This window comes from Leopardus geoffroyi, chromosome B2 (genome assembly GCF_018350155.1).
Source record: "Leopardus geoffroyi isolate Oge1 chromosome B2, O.geoffroyi_Oge1_pat1.0, whole genome shotgun sequence".
In the NCBI taxonomy this organism is placed as follows: domain Eukaryota; kingdom Metazoa; phylum Chordata; class Mammalia; order Carnivora; family Felidae; genus Leopardus; species Leopardus geoffroyi.
The window spans coordinates 127,819,847-127,839,649 of NC_059332.1; the positions used below are offsets into that span (position 1 = coordinate 127,819,847).

At 32.9% G+C, this 19,803-nt stretch overlaps 1 pseudogene; it reads right to left on the reverse strand.

Moving 5' to 3' along the window:
• Nucleotides 1–4,499: 4,499 nt before the first annotated feature.
• LOC123609960 lies at nucleotides 4,500–5,219 on the reverse strand (annotated as a pseudogene).
• Between the last annotated feature and the right edge of the window lie 14,584 nt (nucleotides 5,220–19,803).

The following is a 19,803-nucleotide window of genomic DNA, read 5'->3' on the forward strand; positions in this document are numbered from 1 at the left end:
TCAGGCATCCACTCTCCTATTAGTCTTTTTTAGCATATGAAAATCCCTTTGGAAACTTCCCCTTGTCTTTATCTCCCCCAACTCCCAAGTATATAACAAATCTCTCTTCAGGGTCCCAGGGCAGCTCTCTCAGCCCATTGGTTCTGTCTCCATGCTCTCATAAAATCACCTTTTTGCACCAAAGAGATCTTCAAGAGTTCTTTCTTGGCCTCAGCTCCGAACCCCCCCAATCACCCCAAAATCTCATCAGAGAAGGGCACCTGGATGGCTCAGTTGGTTGAGTATCTGACTTCAGTTCAGGTCATGATCTTGTGGTTAGTGAGTTCCAGCCCCACACTGGGCTTGCTGCTGTCAGCCTGTCAGCATAGAGCCTGCTTCAGATCTTGTGTCCCCCTCTTGCTGCCCCTCCCCCGCTTGTCCTCTCTCAAAAAATAAACATTAAAAAAACATAGAATTCCATGGAGACAAGAACCCTTCCAAGATGAATTATGTAGAAATAAACAAACGAGAACAGAGGTTGTTTACTCAGAGTTTGCTAGAAGAAGGGAACCAGCCACTATCACAGCATTTGTCTGGGACTCAAAGAAAGGCAGGGGAGTGGAAAAGCTTTATGGTGGAAAAAAAAGCTTTATGGTGGGGAAGGTTTAAATTATGCTTTCATTGGGGGTTGTTCGCATAGGGAAGCTGGAGGCAGGCTAACTAGAAATGGAGCATCCTATGTGACTGTTTTGGGGGGCCTATCTGGCTTTGTCCAGTTGGTTCTGATTTGGGAGTGAGTGTAAAACTTATGGAAGCTAGTAGTCCCTGTCCAGGTTGACTGTTCTGGACTGACTGCTGCAGAAATTTTGATTTGACTTTCCGGATTGTTGGCTGCAGAATTTGCAGGTCAGATGTCTGCTTTCACATATGGTCTTGCCATTGTCCATTTGTATATTCATCACTCAAGTCAAACTATCTCCAAACAGTTCGTTTGCAGATCCTGGGCACTAGCTGAAGATTGGGGTAAATTTATACTACGAGTCCTTGTAAAAGAGAAGCCAACAATTTTTAGCAGCTGTGCATGATGGAGTAACACATTTTAACCTGATGGGTTTCAACCCCATGGCAACACTTCCCCATGATATAACTGCTAAATAGCTATTCTGCAGGAAGTGAGGGGCTGAAGAGTTAATTTGCAAGTTTCTAAAAGAAAGAATAAAATCTCCTGCAGTACTGCCTTCCTGTTTTAGGAAAATAAAAGATCTGTTGGAGAAAGAGAGCCTTAAGTACAGTACAGTTGTCTGCCTTAGGCATTTGCCTGTTTGTGAAGCTGTATGGGGCAGGCAGCTGAAGAGTTAGGCAAGGTATCTCTGAACTCTCAAATTTTCAGAGCTGCAAAGACAGAAAACCATGAGGGTCTTAATCCTATACTGTAGAAAACTTAGAAGGCCACATCTGTAAATAAAGGTGAAACAAAAGAAGACTATACCTTCTTGGGGCGCCTGGGTGGCGCAGTCGGTTGAGCGTCCGACTTCAGCCAGGTCACGATCTCGCAGTCCGCGAGTTCGAGCCCCGGCGTCAGGCTCTGGGCTGATGGCTCAGAGCCTGGAGCCTGTTTCCGATTCTGTGTCTCCCTCTCTCTCTGCCCCTCCCCCGTTCATGCTCTGTCTCTCTCTGTCCCAAAAATAAATAAAAACGTTGAAAAAAAAAAATTAAAAAAAAAAAAGAAGACTATACCTTCTCAAAGCTGTAATGAAGCCCTGACCAAGATAAATCTTTGAATGGACTAAGAAGATAAATAACTGCCTTACTAGCCTTACACTGAAAAAAACAGAGAGAGAGGAAAAAAAAAAAAAAAAAACAGAAGGGGGAAAATACATATATACGAAACCCTATTGTTTGACAAAATGCCTAGAATATATCACTAATATTCATAAACTTGTAAACTGGTAAGTATACAAAAGTGAGTATATATAACCAATCCAGAGAACAAAGAGACAATGGCAGCAAACCCAGGAATAATCCAGATATTTAGTTATTTTATATAAATTATATGTCAACTGCATATATTGAGTTGTGAATCAAGTATTTTAAAGCATATTTTATGATATTTGAATTTTTAAAGAAACTAGTTACATTAATTAAAAGTTATATGTAAGAATATGCAAATAACCAAGTAAACCTAAAGTTGGAAAATGAAATGTTAATTAACCTATCATACAGTAAGACAGAGTGTGCACTCAGAGAAATAAATATCAACAAGAGAAAAATAGGTTACTGGAACAAAATAGGCTACAGATGGACTCATGCATACATAGAAATTTAATATAGGATAAATTTGGCAGCATCAATCAATGCTGAAATGAAATATCATCCATAGATATGGAGTAGAGTGACTCACCATATGGGGAAAGTGAAAAGTCATTATTCAATCTCACAGGAAAAAGAGTCCCAAAGAGGTTAAAGAAAACATGCCAAGATAAAATTTCAAAGATTACACAAGTAAATGAAGGAGGATATATATGTGACAAAGGGGTAAGAGTGATGAGAAATACTTATCACAGAAAATTAAAAAAACAACTATCAAAACAAAAGTGATTGTGATACTTCTAAATAGGTTCCTCTTCAATGAAGAATACCAAAATTAACATACATAGGAAATTGGGAAAAACATTTTGGTTTGCTCTAAATCAGAAATGAAACGATATTTACAATATAAAATGAATATATGTAAATCAACAAAAATTCTGCAATCCACATAGGAAAATGGGAAAGAATATGAATCTGCAAAAAAGGAAGAAAACACTCAAGAAAACAAAAGAAATGAATAAAAGAGAAATCAGAGATACAATAGATAGGATCAACAAACTCGAAAGCTATTCTTTGAAAGAAACTGATAATATTGACAAAAATCTGGAAAATTAAGAAATGAAAAAGAAGGCACAACATCAGAAAATTTTTAAAAATTACTAATTCTATAGATATTAAAAATTACTAGAAAATACTATGAACAAAGCTGTCAAGTTATTTAGCACTGAGATCAAATAAGTTCTGTGAAATATATAATTTCTAAAAGCTGAATTTAGAAAAAAAAGTCCTGCATAATCCCATAAGAATAAATCAGTGTTTTAAAATGTTCTTATACAGATCAACAGCGGTTTCAAATAGTTTTACTTGGTTATTAAACTCTAAAGGAACAAATAATTCTACTCTTAACTTTTTTTCCAGACAACGAAAAAAAAAGGAAACAGTCATCAGTTAATTTAGTAGCATAACATTAAAATCTGCTAAGTCGGTATGAAAAAAGAAATTACTATCCCATCTTACTCATAAACAAGGATACAAAATCATAAGCAAATATTTATTAGCCAAATTCAGGAATATATTTTAAAAAGACTATAAATAATAACATATGATATATAATAAAATATATATTATACTAATAATATACATTATTATATATTATGTTATATATAATAACTATAAAATAATCATTAAAAATCCAACAAAAGTTGTTACAGAACTTTAAATAAAAATTTTATGTTTATAACATTATAAAGTTTAAAGATTTTTAAATAACTAAATATACAGAGTGATAGATTGCAAAGATGTCAATTTTTACTGAATAGGGCTACAGAATAAATGTAATTCCAGTGCTAATCCAGTCAAAAGATAGTTTGTGGAAATAGACAAACTGATTCTAAATTGTATGGGGAAAGGCAGTTTTAAAAAAAGCATATAGCCTTATTTATAACCAGAACATAATAGGAACCCCCAAAATGTGTCTGCACACTCACAGACACACACACATTTGAAACTGGTAGGAAAACAAATTTTATTTGCTTCCTCACCAGCATATATTAAAGAACTTAGAGATGTAATGTAAATGTAAAAGTGTGAACTGCAAAATCTAAAGCTAAAGATTCTTTAGGGGTAAATATAGGAGTAAGTCACATTAGTAGTGAGAATTTCTGAACCAATATAAAAAAAATTACTAAACATAAAGGAAAATATGAATAAATACATTAATACATTAAAGCACATTAAAAACAAATACATTAAAATATTTATTCATCACATTTCATGAGAGAAATTGGAAAGGTAGGTTGAAATGATATTTGTATAAATATGGATATTACAGTCATTTGGAAATAGCAACTTTGAATTTCCAAAGATTATTTAGTTTTTATTTTTCTTAACATTTATTTATTTTTGAGAGAGCATGAGTGGGGGAGAGGTAGAAAGAGAAGGAGACACAGAATCTGAAGCAGGCTACAGGTTCTGAGCTGTCAGCACAGAGCCTGATGCAGGGCTGAACCCAAACCTTGAGATCATGACCTGAGCCGAAGTTGGACACTTAACTGACTAAGCCACCCAAGCATCCTGAATTTCCAAGGATTATTTTAAAAGAATTTGTACTTTTAAATCAAGTTCAAGTCTCTTCCCCAAAGTGGATTGATAACATTACTTTTTTTTTTTTTTCATAATGAGACTTTTCGTCAGCATTAAAAGTCTGAATTTTATATAAATTCTTGGACGGCTGAGTCATACCCATCAGTTTGTTAAACTTTAGAACCTGTCTCACCCTTCGTAGCTTTTCAGAACTACTACCTTCACTATGAAGTTCCATGAATTTTCCCAATTCAAATTTAGGCTTCTATAGCACTTTTACTTTTCTATCAAAGACATCATGGAGAAGATAAAAAAAAATTGGAAAGCCTTTCTGTATCTTCTACAATGCTCTCCACTCCATTTATTGACCACTTCTTGCAAGTTATTCATCTACAACTTTTGGATCATGAATTTCATCAACTTCTTCTGGATTTTGCAGTCCTGTGGTCCTGAAATTAAGTCTTTTGAGTCTTACTGTTGCATTTTTTTTTAGTAAAACCAACACAGGATAGAAGAACCAAATAACCATCAGAATTCTTGACTTCAACATGAACCTCAATCACAGCCTGTTTTTTGTTTGTTTGTTTGTTTGTTTGTTTATCACAGAGCACAAAAGTATAATCCATCCTATGGAAGTTGGTCAGGCAGTTTTTGCCCAGAACATCCTTGGTAACTAGCATGATTTTTCTAACTTCATCATTCTGCAAATCAGCAAGTCTCCCTTCAAAAACACTACCCTTGATGCAATCAATATACACATCAGAGGCAATTTTGGTTCCTTGAATCCTTCAGATTAGCTTTTTTCCAGCTCTACTTATATAAAACATAGCTGTTGCATTCACATCATATCAATGTGTCTTTAAAAAATGGGTCAGCTACTTTCTTTTTGGCTCTCTTTTTTGCTGCCTTTTGTAAGATGCTAGTTGTTGCCATTCATCATGGTGCAGCTCTGGGAGCCAAAGCCTTACACTCTTATTTTATTTTGCAACTTTTATGGGCACTGCAAAGTTGCCAACCCCAGTCCATAATCTCAGAAGCAGGAAACTACTTAGACTTTTTAGAGCCCTTGCATGTGTTTGTACAAAGAATTAAATAACTATCATTCCACATTATTTCCTTCTAATTGCCATTTCGTTTTTAAATGAAAAGCTATTTAGGGTATATGTCTTGAGGAAATGATAAAGATTATGGTAACAAGGTACTATAGTGTGACTGTGCCATACCCCTGAAAAAAAAACCCATATGTTGAAATCAATACCCAATGTGATGATATTAAGAGTTACTTAGGTCCTGAAGGTGTGGTCCTCATGAATGAGATTAATGCTCTTGCAAAAAAAGACCCTACAGGGTTAGCTCACTCCTGACCCAGAAAAGGGTCTTTACCCAACCATGTTGGCACTGTGATCTCAGGCTACCAGCCTCAAGAACTGTAAGAAATAATTTATGCACTATTTTGTTATAGCATACAGAATAAGACACACAGCTTCTTTAAGCATTATGTTATTTGAAAGTTACTAAGATCATTTTTCAATACAGTTTGGTGAATAAATATTTCAACCCTTCTTATATCAAATAAAAACCAATCTGGTTCTTTAAACTTAAATCATTAGCTTAATATGTACTTTAGACCCATTCTTTGATTTTACCTTCCCCAATTACTAGCATAAGGATTTTTTTAGGCATGTAAACACCCTTTGGAGTATAAGAATATTTTAATGGTGAACTGCTATCACTTATTTTACAGTTACTCTTGCCAGTCATTTTATTACAATAATTAGGACTAATAAATTGGTCACGACCTTGGAAACCGTAGTGTACAAATCAATATAATCTACCAGCCTGTTGGTTGTCATAGAAACTGATCATAGCAAGCATGTTTAATGCAGCACACATTTATGCATAAATTAACAACCCACTAAAGTTTAAAAGTGAGCCTAAGCAAAATCATTTTTACCACAACTTTTATCATTGGTCTCTATTTTACCTCATGTGTCATTCCTTTTAAAACTGGAACTAAAAAAATACATAATATTGAACTAAATAGGTAAAGGATATACCTTTAGAGCTAATATTCAGTAGTTTTCTCATAAGGGAAGAATTCTCTCATTTCAGATTAAATAATGTATCAATATGACTTGTCCTAGAAATCAAAATGCCCTTGCTTCCAATGTATTTAGCTTCCCCTTTCATTGCCTAACTTTACTAATCTGGGGAATAAAAAGTCTTGCAAAATATAACATTGGGATGCAGCGAACTGCATCATCTTAAGGATTTAAAATGCAATTTCTGAAGAATAAAAAGGATATAATTGGAGCCTTGAAACACATAAGCAGAGTTTTCTGTGCAAATAATGAAATATTCTTGTCATTCAAACGTTTCGTCTATAAACCATTTGGTTAAAATTATATGTCATTCTTTTACACAAAATGCATTTCTATAAATTCCTTCTTTTCATTTGTTTAAATAAATTACACCAAAACATAAAAATATGATCCAAAGAGAGCATCCCTATCTCAATACTGAATATTACCAAGTCTAATATAAAATTTAAGGTATGTTTGCATTAAAGAAAATCATTAAGGAAAGAAGTTAAAAGAAATAGGAATACTTTAAGAATATCTATGTAAAACATACAAGTATATATGCACACATATATGTGTAAGTAAGTATATAAACATATATAAGAATATACATTCATATAACTGTATGTACACATAAAAAGAGAGAAATCTAACCAGGTATCATGTACCCATCATTTGGCTTCGATGAATAAAAATTCATGACCAATGTTGTTTTATTTTTATCCCCACTAATTAACCCAATCTCACATTATTTAAAGAACTATTTTATTAAATTTTTCTTTATATGTTTCATATGTGCCTCTTAAACAATCTTTCAAAAACATGATGATAATTACATCAACTGCCTTAAAGTTAGTTCCTAATTATCATCAAATACCCAGTGAGTTTTCAGACTTCTCCAGTTACCTCATATAAGGGTTTTGCAGGGGGTTTGTTGGGATCAGGGTACAAATGAGGTCTACGCAATGGAATTAGCCAGTGTGTCCCTTAGATTTCTCTTTATGTATTTCTCTTTTTCTCCTTTTAACTTTTTTTCTTCCCTCTGGGAATTTTGTGAAAATAGGTTATTTGTCCTACATAGTTTCACACAATCTAAATTTTCCTGATCACCTCTCTATTGTGTCTTTTAACATGTTTCCCTGCCTTCTTATTCTATGTGAATCAACAGATCCACAGATTCACTTTTCAATTTTAGAAAGAATTTTATATAGTAGATGCAAAGCACTTGCATCAGAAGTCCATAATGGCTGTTTTTTGACATTGCTCTATTAGAAACCATTGATGACAATTACCTATATATAATTAATGACTTCAGGGTTGCAAAATGGTGATACACTAATGTTAATACCCTTATTAATTTATTGGCTGAGGTATGTTTAAAAAAGAAACTTTCTCTCATGAAATCTTTGGTTACCACACAATAGTTTATATAGGAAAAATGGGAATTTAAATACTTTTTTAACAGCTTTCATAATAATATTTTCCTAGCATCTTCCAAGAAATTCAGTAAGATTGTATATTTATATATATGCACCAATATTTACCACAGCCATTATTTCTCTTTTACGCTCAACTCATATATTAATAATATCTTAGTTATCTGTAGAGTCATTTGAGAACTTAAAAGAATACTTATTTATAAATACAGTCCTAGGTGGTTTTTTTTGGTACCTCACTTATAAGAAAGATCATGTGGCTTTTCCTTTACAACATACTATTATGTAGAGTTGAATATTAAGGGTTTTATAAATGATTTTTATATAACTTTAATTTCACGTATCAACTAGTATTTCCTAATATATCTTATTATAAATATATAAACTTCTGTGTTGCAAAATATGAGACCTGAAAGGGGCAGATGATATGGTGTGAGAAGGCTGCCTGAATGCATATTATAAAGAAAAAGATATATGGTATCTGATATATATATATTTTATTCTCTACAATATTATATATAACCTACATTATATATAATATGTATGGATATATATGGATAAGAATATAGATCATAATCATTAGAATTTTCTTACATTGAAAAAATATTTATATATTACATACACATAAAATAACATATTTTGTCTTTATTATTTAACATTTATTAAGTTCATATTTTAAAGAAACAGGGAGTTTTTGTTTGTTTTATATTTTCCCCTTATATAATTCTTAATTTAAAAACTTCAAAATTCAAAAATTTAAAAAATTCTCATGGCCACTCTAACATTGGTTTCTTTCTTAATAGCTAGGATTAACAAATCTTTTAAGAATAAACAGAAAATGAAAACTGAACAACAGGTTTATGATTTAACTATAGCTAAATACTCAACTAACTGCAACAAATTTTAACGCTATAGTTGTTTATTTACATTGTCATATTACTTCAAAGCATTTTGAAGTTAATTGTTGTAACATAAAGAAATAAGCACACATCAGATTAGAATATAACCTCTATTGCTTTTAAAATCAAGTAGATTGGCTACGTGATTTCTAGGGTCATCATAACATTTTAAAAATTAAATAGCAATAATAACATTTTTTGGATTATTTTTTAAAGATAAAAATCTACAACTTAAACGATATAAATACAAATAAGAAGTTCTGAGATTTATAAGCTCTTTATGAGCTTAATCAAAAGGAGTACTATGCAGTACTCGGTGAGAATGTATTCTTAACAAAATTTTAATATAATTACTCTGCCCACATGATATACACATCACTATATATATATGTGATATTATTATAACATCTTTTGCCTTATATTGATTATGGGATGTACGGTATTTTTACCAATGCATTGTACCTATCAAATCATTCTCTCAGCCCACTTATTCACAAGTGCAGGGAGATCAGTTTTGAGACATGATGAACTAATCACCAAAGAACAGATGCTTATATTCTACACTGTACTTATTAACTTCTTCAGAAAAACTTTCAGGTTTTATAAGCTATCATCTATTTAATATACTTCCAAAATAATGAGATGTGAAGTAACTGGTCAACTATTACATTGTTATTCAAATTAAAAGGTTTATTTTCTTGATGTTGTCTTCATGTAGAATCCCCAAATAATCTATGCCAAATTATCTAACATAAGTGGAAAATAAAACTCAATAGAAATTCTGAAAAAATAAAAATTGTTTAGTGCATAATATGGCCATAGGTACCATGCAAAGTACTGATAATATATAAAAGGAATGTATAATTTATTATTTAATACAGTATAGTTTGAGAGTGAAGGGGGTACTATTAATAATTATGCTGACACAATGTCTGTAAAATAAGTCTGTCTATGGCAGGGCACACTGGTTACACTGAAATAATTAAAACAAATTGGTCCCCACCTCCTTAGAACTTGTTAAAGTATGATAGCCATGTTATACATAAACAAATATAAATTTTAAAATTATTTAAGAGCTGAATAGGCATAGTTGTAAGGGAACTGGGTATGGTACTAACAAGATTTTAACACCAAGCTTGCTACCCATATCAGTAGTGTTATGTGACAATCATATTTACAATTAAAACCTTTGTCTTATTACCTATATTTAGCCTTCCTCTGCTATTGCAATTTTTTTCCACCAGATGGTAGCCAATAAAAGCAGGAAAAAAGAGCGATTAACGAAGTTAAAAGAAACAAAATTAAATTGAAACAAAACTTATATAGAAAATTAGATTATAGCTAGAGATGTAGCTCTGCATGTAAAAATTCCATATGTCAAATAAGTTAACAATAACATTTTAACCGTTTTTTTTTTTTTCAAAACAAATATTGCCCCAATATTGAATCTGTACAAATCCTTTGAGTTAACTTGGATTTTTAGGTCTCTCAGACGATTAAATAATATACACAGGAAAATGCTAAATTTGATCACTGGAGTCCATGGTCATTTTTTCATAGGTTATTCACAAGCATGAATATAGACTTTATCACAATTTTTTTCTGGGAAGAAATTTTTATTATTATAAATAAATATTTACTTTTATTTCCAGCGTAGATAATATACACTGTTATGTTGGTCTCAAGTGTGGACAATATAGTGATTCAACAATTCTGTGCATTTACTCAGTGCGCATCACTGTAAGCGTGCTCTTAATCCCCTTCACCTATTTCACCCATCCACTCCACCTACGTCTCCTCCGGTAACCATCAGTTTGTTCTCTAAGAATACAGGCATTTTAAAATTCCTCAATACTTTATGTAAAAGAAACACTGTGATGTTCTAACATATAATTTTTACAATACACATTTTCTGGGGCGCCTGGGTGGCTCAGTCGGTTAAGCAGCCGACTTCGGCTCAGGTCATGATCTCACGGTCCGTGGGTTCGAGCCCCGCTTCGGGCTCTGTGCTGACAGCTCAGAGCCTGGAGCCTGTTTCAGATTCTGTGTCTCCCTCTCTCTGACCCTCCCCCATTCATGCTCTGTCTCTCTCTGTCTCAAAAATAAATAAATGTTAAAAAAAAAATTAGAATATACATTTTCTGACAGTTGTTTTAAAAAATGTACTTATCCTTCTTATCCAGCAAAAATCAGATATGTGGTATTATTTCCTCTGTGTGGAGTCCTCTCCTCTAGCCTTGTTAGTCTTGGTTTGTACATGAAGTATTCATTATTTGCAAAAACCAATTATCATCCTTGTCTGGATACATTAAGATTTTTTCTACAAGTCTTTTCCTCTCTATCACATTTTAAGCAACAGTATACATGAATTATTCATAGTTCCCATATTGCAGGCAAGTTTTTTTTTTATTAAATTTGATCATAATAATAGTTATTACCCCAGTCATGGCAGTTTTATGAGTCTTCTTCAATGCCATTACCTGGAAAGATTTCAATCAAGAAATATAAAAGATGCAAATCAATTTCCATAATAAAATTAAACTGTACCATCTACTCCTTCATTCCAGCAATAGAGCTGATTGACAGCCTCTTCCTGATAGCTGGAGCAGATAACTTTCAGATAAAGAAATGGAGAATGGCAGATTATTTGCTCTTAAGAATTTCAGTGACTTTTTCCTTATTGTTGATATTTGATGTTTGCTAATCTCACTGGAACATAATATTTAACTCAGGGTCTGTGCACAAATTTACTTTCAAGCGGAGTATTTTCCTCTCTAATACTAGTTAATTTTCTCAGGTAGTTGTGCTTATAACAGAATAAACACAGTGTTGAGTGCTAGGATACTGTTTTCCTCCTGCTGACAAATGTAACCTCATTCTGTACAACAAAAATACTGATCTGGGGAAGAAAGAGTGACTAATTTGGTTCTGGGTATCAATTTTTTTAATTAAAAATATCATATTTTTATTGGGAGAATTTTCTCCTACTAAATATATATATCAGCTTCTGCTCTCACACAATGAGAGGTATTAAGCTGGACTCTAAGTTTGCAGATTTAGACTGGAAATTTTTATGATGAGAGGTCATGATGGCTGAGAACAGAAAAACTGTTGTGAATATATGCATTATATACCCTGGTTTAGAAGAGAGGGTCTGAAGCCCTATCACTACCCTTACTTCTTCCTCAAACCACTGAGTGACTAGATGGGCAACTGGAGTAGCACTCATCTAATCCCACTCCTCCCAATATGTATCACAGGATTTGAGTAAAAGATGAGACAGCAACAATGATCTATTATAAGAATGTCAACATTCTTTAAGGCAATGGGACCAGAGACCTTGCAACTTAATTCTTTCCTGTTCTCTCAATAGTTCTCTCTCACCATTAATAATTAGCACTGGATTAACATCAAAAATATCTTCAGCTTAGTATCTTTACTCTTCTCAAAACTTCTTTCATAAATACTTGTGTTGTAAGATAGTATTAAAATTTGAGTAATAGAAACAAATTATTTTTAGTGAAGATAGATAATTTAAAGTTCAGTTGGCAGCAGTAGGAATCCTCAGAAGTTCTAATCATATCAGCCCTACTTATCTTCAATGAATTAATTCAAACTTTACTTCTTATCTGATAAAACATAGGAAGATTGTCTATATTTTAATACTTATCACTGTAAACAGTTCCTCTTTAATTGTTTATATCTATAACATACTATAAATACTTTCCAGCCATAAATATTGGATATATATCCCATGTCTATAACAATGACCAGTCAATGCTTACTGATTTGAATAATTGACTGATGGATATACTAGTTGCAGAGGTAATCAGCTTCCATAATTGATATACATTTTCCAGAAAGATCTCTTCTAATCAATAAATAATTGTTCCTCTACTGCTATGTACCAGACATAATGTTAATTTTTGTAACCTATGGTGTGTTCACATTTATGCTGTTCATTCTCTAGTTTAATAAATGTCAATAAGTGTCTCATTCATAAAGACATGAAATTAATTTTAATTTAATTGTATCTTATGTTTACAGGGTAGAAGTATTATATTTTCAAAAAAAATTGTTAATACAATATAAACATAAGATTTACATGCAAATAATTTGAATATAAAATTTTATACACTTAAAACTAGCTAAGAATAATCTTAATAAAAAATTTAAAAAAATAAATATCCTGTGACGCCTGGATGGCTCAGTCGTTTCAGTACTCGACTCTTGATTTCGGCTCAGGTCTGGATCTCATGATTCATGAGATCAAGTCCCACATGGGGTTCTGCACTGATAGCATGTAGCCTGCTTAGGAGTCTCTCTCCCTCTCTCTCTGCCCCTTCCCTGCTCTCACTCTCTCAAAATAAATAAATAAAGTTAAACTAAATTTCTTGCAAAGTTGTGGAATGTGGGTCACAAAATTAGATGCCATATTCCCTAGTATATAATGAAAATAAAATATCAAAATAAATTATGCCATTTGTATTACTCATGAACTACAGACATAAGAGAGGTGACTAAGTTGAGAGATATTCAGCCATAAGGAGATTTTTGCTATGAATACTGTCCTTAATGGAATCCAAATAATAATAACAAATATAATAATAAATTTTACTACAAAGCTATGGTAATTAACACATGTGGTACTGGCATAAAGATAGACAAATAGGTTGATGAAAAATATTTTAAAGTCTAGAAAAAAACCCTCACATTCATGTCCAATTAAATTTTGACAAAGGTGCCAAGACAATTCAATAGTGAAAAAAAAAGTCTTTTCAACAAACGGTGTTCAGACAACACAATATCCACACACAAAAGACCTCATATCCTGTAACTCACATCATATATAACAATGAACTTATATCCACCAAGAAGACCTAACAATTGTAAACATTTATACTCCAAATGTGAGAGCACCCAAATATATAAATCAATTAATCACAAAATAAAGAAACTCATTGATAATAATACCATAATAGTAGGGGACTTCAACACCCCACTTACAACAATGGACAGATCATTTAAACAGAAAATCAACAAGGAAACAATGGCTTTGAATGACACACTGGACCAGATGGACTTAACAGATATATTCAGAATATTTCAAGCAGACCTATAAACAGTAAAGAAATCGAATTAGTAATCAAAAATCTCTCTCTCAAAAAAAAAAAAAAAAAGTCCAGGGCCAGAAGGCTTTCCAGGGGAATTCTACCAAACATTTAAGGAAGAGTTAACACCTACTCTCTTGAAGCTGTTCCAAAAAATAGAAATGGAAGAAAAACTTCCAAGCTCTTCCTATAAAGCCAGCATTACCTTGATTCCAAAACCAAAGACCTGACTAAAAAGTACTATACACCAATTTCCCTGATGAACATGGATTCAAAAATCTTCAACAAGGGAATAGACAACCGGATCCAGCAATACATTAAAAAAATTATTCACCATGACCAAGCAGGATTTATACCTGGGATGGAAGGCTGGTTCAATATCTGCACAACAATGTGATTCATTACATCAATAAAAGAAAGGACAAGAACCATATGATCTTCTCAACAGATGCAGAGAAAACATTGGACAAAATATAGCATCTTTTCTTGTATAAACCTTCAAAGAAGTAGGGATAGAAGGGTCATACCTCAAGATCATAAAAGCCATATATGAAAAGACTCAACACTAATATCATCCTCAATGGGGAAAAACTGACAGCTTTCCCCCTAAGGTCAGGAACAAGACAGGGATGTCCACTCTCACCACTGTTATTCAACATGGTATTGGAAGTCTTAGCCTCAGCAATCAGACAACACAAAGAAATAAAAGGCATCCAAATCAGCCAGGAAGAGGTCAGACTTTCACTCTTCACAGATGATAATCTGTATGGAAAACCCAAAAGATTCCACGAAAAAACTGCAAGAACTGATCCACGAATTCAGCAAAGTTGCAGGATATAAAATCAATGCGCAGAAATCAGTTGCATTCCTATACACCAACAATGAAGCAACAGAAAGAGAAATCAAGGAATCGTTCCCATTTACAATTGCACCAAAAACCATAAAATACCTAGGAATAAATCTAACCAAAGAGGTGAAAAATCTATACACTGAAAACTATAGAAAGCTTATGAAAGAAATTGAACAAAAAAAAAAATGGAAAAAGATTCCATGCTCCTGGATAGGAAGAACAAATATTGTTAAAATGCCAATACTACCCAAAGCAATCAACATATTCAATGCAATACCTATGAAAATAACACCAGCATTCTTCACAGAACTAGAACAAACAATCCTAAAATTTGTATGGAACCAGAAAAGATCCCAAATAGCCAAAGCAATCTTGAAAAAAGAAAACCAAAGCAGGAGGCATCACAATCCCAGACTTCAAGCTGTATTACAAAGCTGTAATCATCAAGACAGTATGGTGCTGGCACAAAAACAGACACATAGATCAGTGGAACAGAATACAGAACCCAGAAATGGACCCACAAACGTATGGTCAACTAATCTTTGACAAAGCAGAAAAGAATATCCAATAGAATAAAGACAGTCTCTTCAGCCAATGGTGCTGGGAAAAATGGACAACGACATGCAGAAAAATGAACCTGGACCACTTCCTTACACCATACACAAAAATAAACTCAAAATGCATGAAAGACCTAAATGTAAGACAGGAAGCTATCAAAATCCTCGAGGAGAAAGCAGGAAAAAACCTCTTTGACCTTGGCCGCAGCAACTTCTTACTCAACATGTCTCCAGAGGCAAGGGAAACAAAAGCAAAAATGAACTATTGGGACCTCCTCAAAATAAAAAGCTCCTGCACAGGGAAGAAAACAATCAGCAAAACTGAAAGGCAACTGACAGAATAGGAGAAGATATTTGCAGATGACATATCAGATAAAAGGTTGGTATCCAAAATCTATAAAGAACTTATCAAACTCAACACCCAAAAAACAAATAATCCAGTGAAGAAATGAGTAAAAGACATGAATAGACACTTCTCCAAGTAAGATATCCAGATAGCCAACAGACACGTGAAAAGATGGTCAACATCACTCATCATCAGGGAAATAGAAATCAAAACCACAATGAGATACCATCTCACACCTGTCAGAATGGCTAACATTAACAACTCAGGCAACAACAGATGTGGTGAGGATGCAGAGAAAGAGGATCTCATTTGCACTGCTATTGGGAATACAAACTGGTACAGCCACTCTGGAAAACAGTATGGAGGTTCCTCAAAAAATTAAAAATAGAACCCACGACCCAGAAAGTGCACTGCGAGGTATTTATCCAAGGGATACAGGTATGCTATTTCGAAGGGGCATATGCATCCCAATGTTTATAGCAGCAATATCAACAATGGCCAGACTACGGAAAGAGCCCAGAGTATGGAAAGAGTCCATTGATGGATGAATGGATAAGAAGAAGTGGTGCATATATATACACAATGGAGTATTACTCGGCCATCAAAAAGAATGAAATCTTGCTATTTGCAACTACATGGATGGAACTAGAGAGTATAATGCTAAGTGAAATCAGTCAGAGAGAGACAAATATCATATGACTTCACTCATACAAGAACTTTAAGATACAAAACAGATGAACACAAGGGAAGGGAAGCAAAAATAAATGAAAACAGGGAGGAAGACAAAACATCAGAGACTCTTAAATACAGAGAACAAACAGAGTTACTGAAGGAGTTGTGGGAGGCGGGGTGGGCTAAATGGTTAAGGGACATTAAGGAATCTACTCCTGAAATCATTGTTGCACTATATGCTAACTACCTTGGAAGTAAATTAAAAAGATAAATTAAATTAAAAATAAATAAATAAACTTGGGGCACCTGGGTGGCTCAGTCGGCTGCTCATCTGACTTCGGCTCAGGTCATCAGCTTCCGGTTCCTGAGTTTGAGCCCCGCATCAGGCTCTATGCTACAGCTCAGAGCCCAGAGTCTGCTTCAGATTCTTCGTCTCCCTCTTTCTCTACCCCTCCCCTATTCACACTCTGTCTCTCCATCTCTCTCAAAGATAAATATTTCAAAAATTAATAGAAATAAATAAATAATTAAACAAACTTAATACAAATCATAAATCCAAATGTAAGAGGTAAACTATAAAATTCTTAGAAGAAAATAGGAGTAAATCTCAATGACCTTCGATTCAATCGGCAATAGGCAATAATTGAATAGGCAATAATTTCTTATATGTGAAATATATAATTAAATTGGCAATAATTCAATAGGGAATGATTTCTTATATATGAAATCAAACATCACAAGCAATAAAAGGAAAAGAAAAAAAGGTAAATTAGACTTCACATTTAGAAACCTTTGTTAGCACAATAAACTGAAAAATGGGGACAATATTTCCCACTTGTATCTATGATAAGGGATGTGCTTCCAGAATAAAGACCTCTTACAACTCAACAGTAACCAAATAAACTAATTAAAATGGGAATGGATTTGTATAGGCTTTTCGCAAAAGAAGGTACACAGTAGGCCAATATGCACAGGAAAGATGCTCAAAATCATTAGATATTAGAGAAATGTAAACCAAAACCACAATGAATACCATTTCACACTCACTAGGATGGTCACAATAAAAAAAAAGATAAGCAATAACTAGTGTTGGTAAAAACCTGGGAAAATTGGAATCCTCATATATTCTTGGTGAGAATGTAAAATGGTATGGTGCCTTTGGAAAACAGCTTGGCAGTTCCTCACCAAGTTAAACATAGAGAGTGACCATATGACCAGCAATGCCATTGGTATATATTATCTAAGAGATCAGAAAACATTCCCATAAAAAATATGAAAATATTCACAGCAGCATTCTTCATAAGAGCCGAAATATGGAATAATTTAAACATCCACCAACTAATGAATGGATAAATAAAATATATCCATACAATGGAATACTACTATTCAGCATTAAGAAGCAATGAAGACATATACATACTACAGCATAGATGAATCTGATATCATTATGTTAATTAAAAGAAGTCAGTGAAAAATTACCATATATTGTAACATTCTATTTATAGGAAAAGTCCAGGAAAAAACAAAGAGCAAACGGAACAAAAGAAAACAGCAAACACTGTGATAGATTTTAATACAACCATATCAATAATCACTTTAAATGTGAATGATGTAAAGATATCTCTTACAAGACTGTGATTATCAGACCAAATTACATGCTGTCTAGAAAAACCTCACTTTAAATATAAAAATACAGATAGGTTAATTATATTTTTACTTAGAAGACCTTAAAAATGTAAAAATTTAGAAACATGTACTAAATTATGTTTCTACAAAATGGTATAACTACAATGTCTTAATGGGATCAATAAATTAAATATACATCCTGGGTCACTTTTGTTCCATTTTTAAAATTTTGTATATTTTAGTTCAAAAGAACAGAGGATAATATTAACCAGTACTAGGGAAAGCCTAATTTGGGATGATACATTTTAGGACCTCTTTATGTCAATTTGTTGCTACTCTCAGGTATTTTTTTTAATTGCTTTCCTCTTTCCTCAGAAATCTGAGAGTGATCCAACTGCTTCATTGTCTGCAAAGTGCATTTCAAAGCTTCTTCACCCTTGTAGCAGCAAGAACAGAGTACCCAAAATATGAGGATTTTTAAATTACTATCCTCAATGTAAGTCATTATGAGCAATTTATTCTAATACATATCATTGAGCTCTAATATAAAAAATATTCATTATAACCATTATCAGCTAATACTATTACTCCAGGCAATAGAAAATTTACTCACATTGTTAATGTTTGTTTTAATATGTTTTAAACCTTAAGAAAGATATTCAGAAAAAAATAAAGATTTCTAAAATGGAAATTTAATCCTCTTCTGCTTATTGTTAGAATTTTTGTTTTGTTTTCAAATAAGATCTGGTACTGAAAATTTCTGACAGATAGTAAAATAAGCTCCCGAATCTTCCCTTTACCTGGCATTCCCGTTTGAGGATGTTTCTAAATGAGAAATAAAATGAACCACAAATAACCAGTAACTATTTTCTAGACCAATCCAGTTTTGAAAATCTCTAATAGTTGATGTATGCTTTGTGTTTGTTCATCTTGAAAATTCACCTTAGTTTACTCTATGTATTTCACTTTCCCAGATATAAAAAGAACCTCTGATGGTCTGTTCAATACATGCTACTTGATGGAGTGATTAGCTAGAACTGGAGAAACATCTTGTGTCTGGCTGTTTTACTGAAAATGCTTTTCCTTTCCTACAGGCAAAAATAAGTTAAAACAAGTCAACCTTGGCCAAATATATTTTTATTCAAGAATCTCTGCAGTTGACTTTATTTATTTTTAATATGTATAGAATTACAGATGACAAACACATTTGAGGTTCAACTTTGCAAAGACTTACTCAAGTGAAACACTTGTTTTAGAAGGAAAAAACTAGGGGATAGAATCCCTAAATCTCTGTGAACCCCATTAGTCATGAAACAATGTTATCATTTATTCACTGAAGTCAAAGTATAGACACATAACAATTTGCTGACAAAACAAAAAAGTAAATATGTAAAGATTTCCTTAGGAAGCTTCTGAAAATGTAAATATGTTCCCAGCAGAATGTCTAAAGTACCTAGCAGCTTACCATAATTACAACCAAATAAAATTCCTCAATACTGTGTTACTTCCAACCTGGATCATTAATAAACTAAATATTCTAGAGCTTTGTCAGAATAGCTTGGCTGAACACTTGTTGACACAGTTGTTTTGTTTTGTTTTTCTATTGTGTTTGCTTGTTTAACAAAGCAGTGCAAGTGAAATTCATTTACATAAGTTAGAATTTTTTTTATTTTCAAAAACCAGGGAATGACTATGTGCTAATTAATATTAAGCAAAAGTATTATTGAATCTTATAATTTTTTAAAGGCAAATAGTTCAAAGGTGTGATGTTTGTGTTTATGTGTGCATACTGATACAGCATCAATCAGTTCTGGGAAGCAGGTAAAGATTGAGGAAGTGTAAAATCTGCCTCTA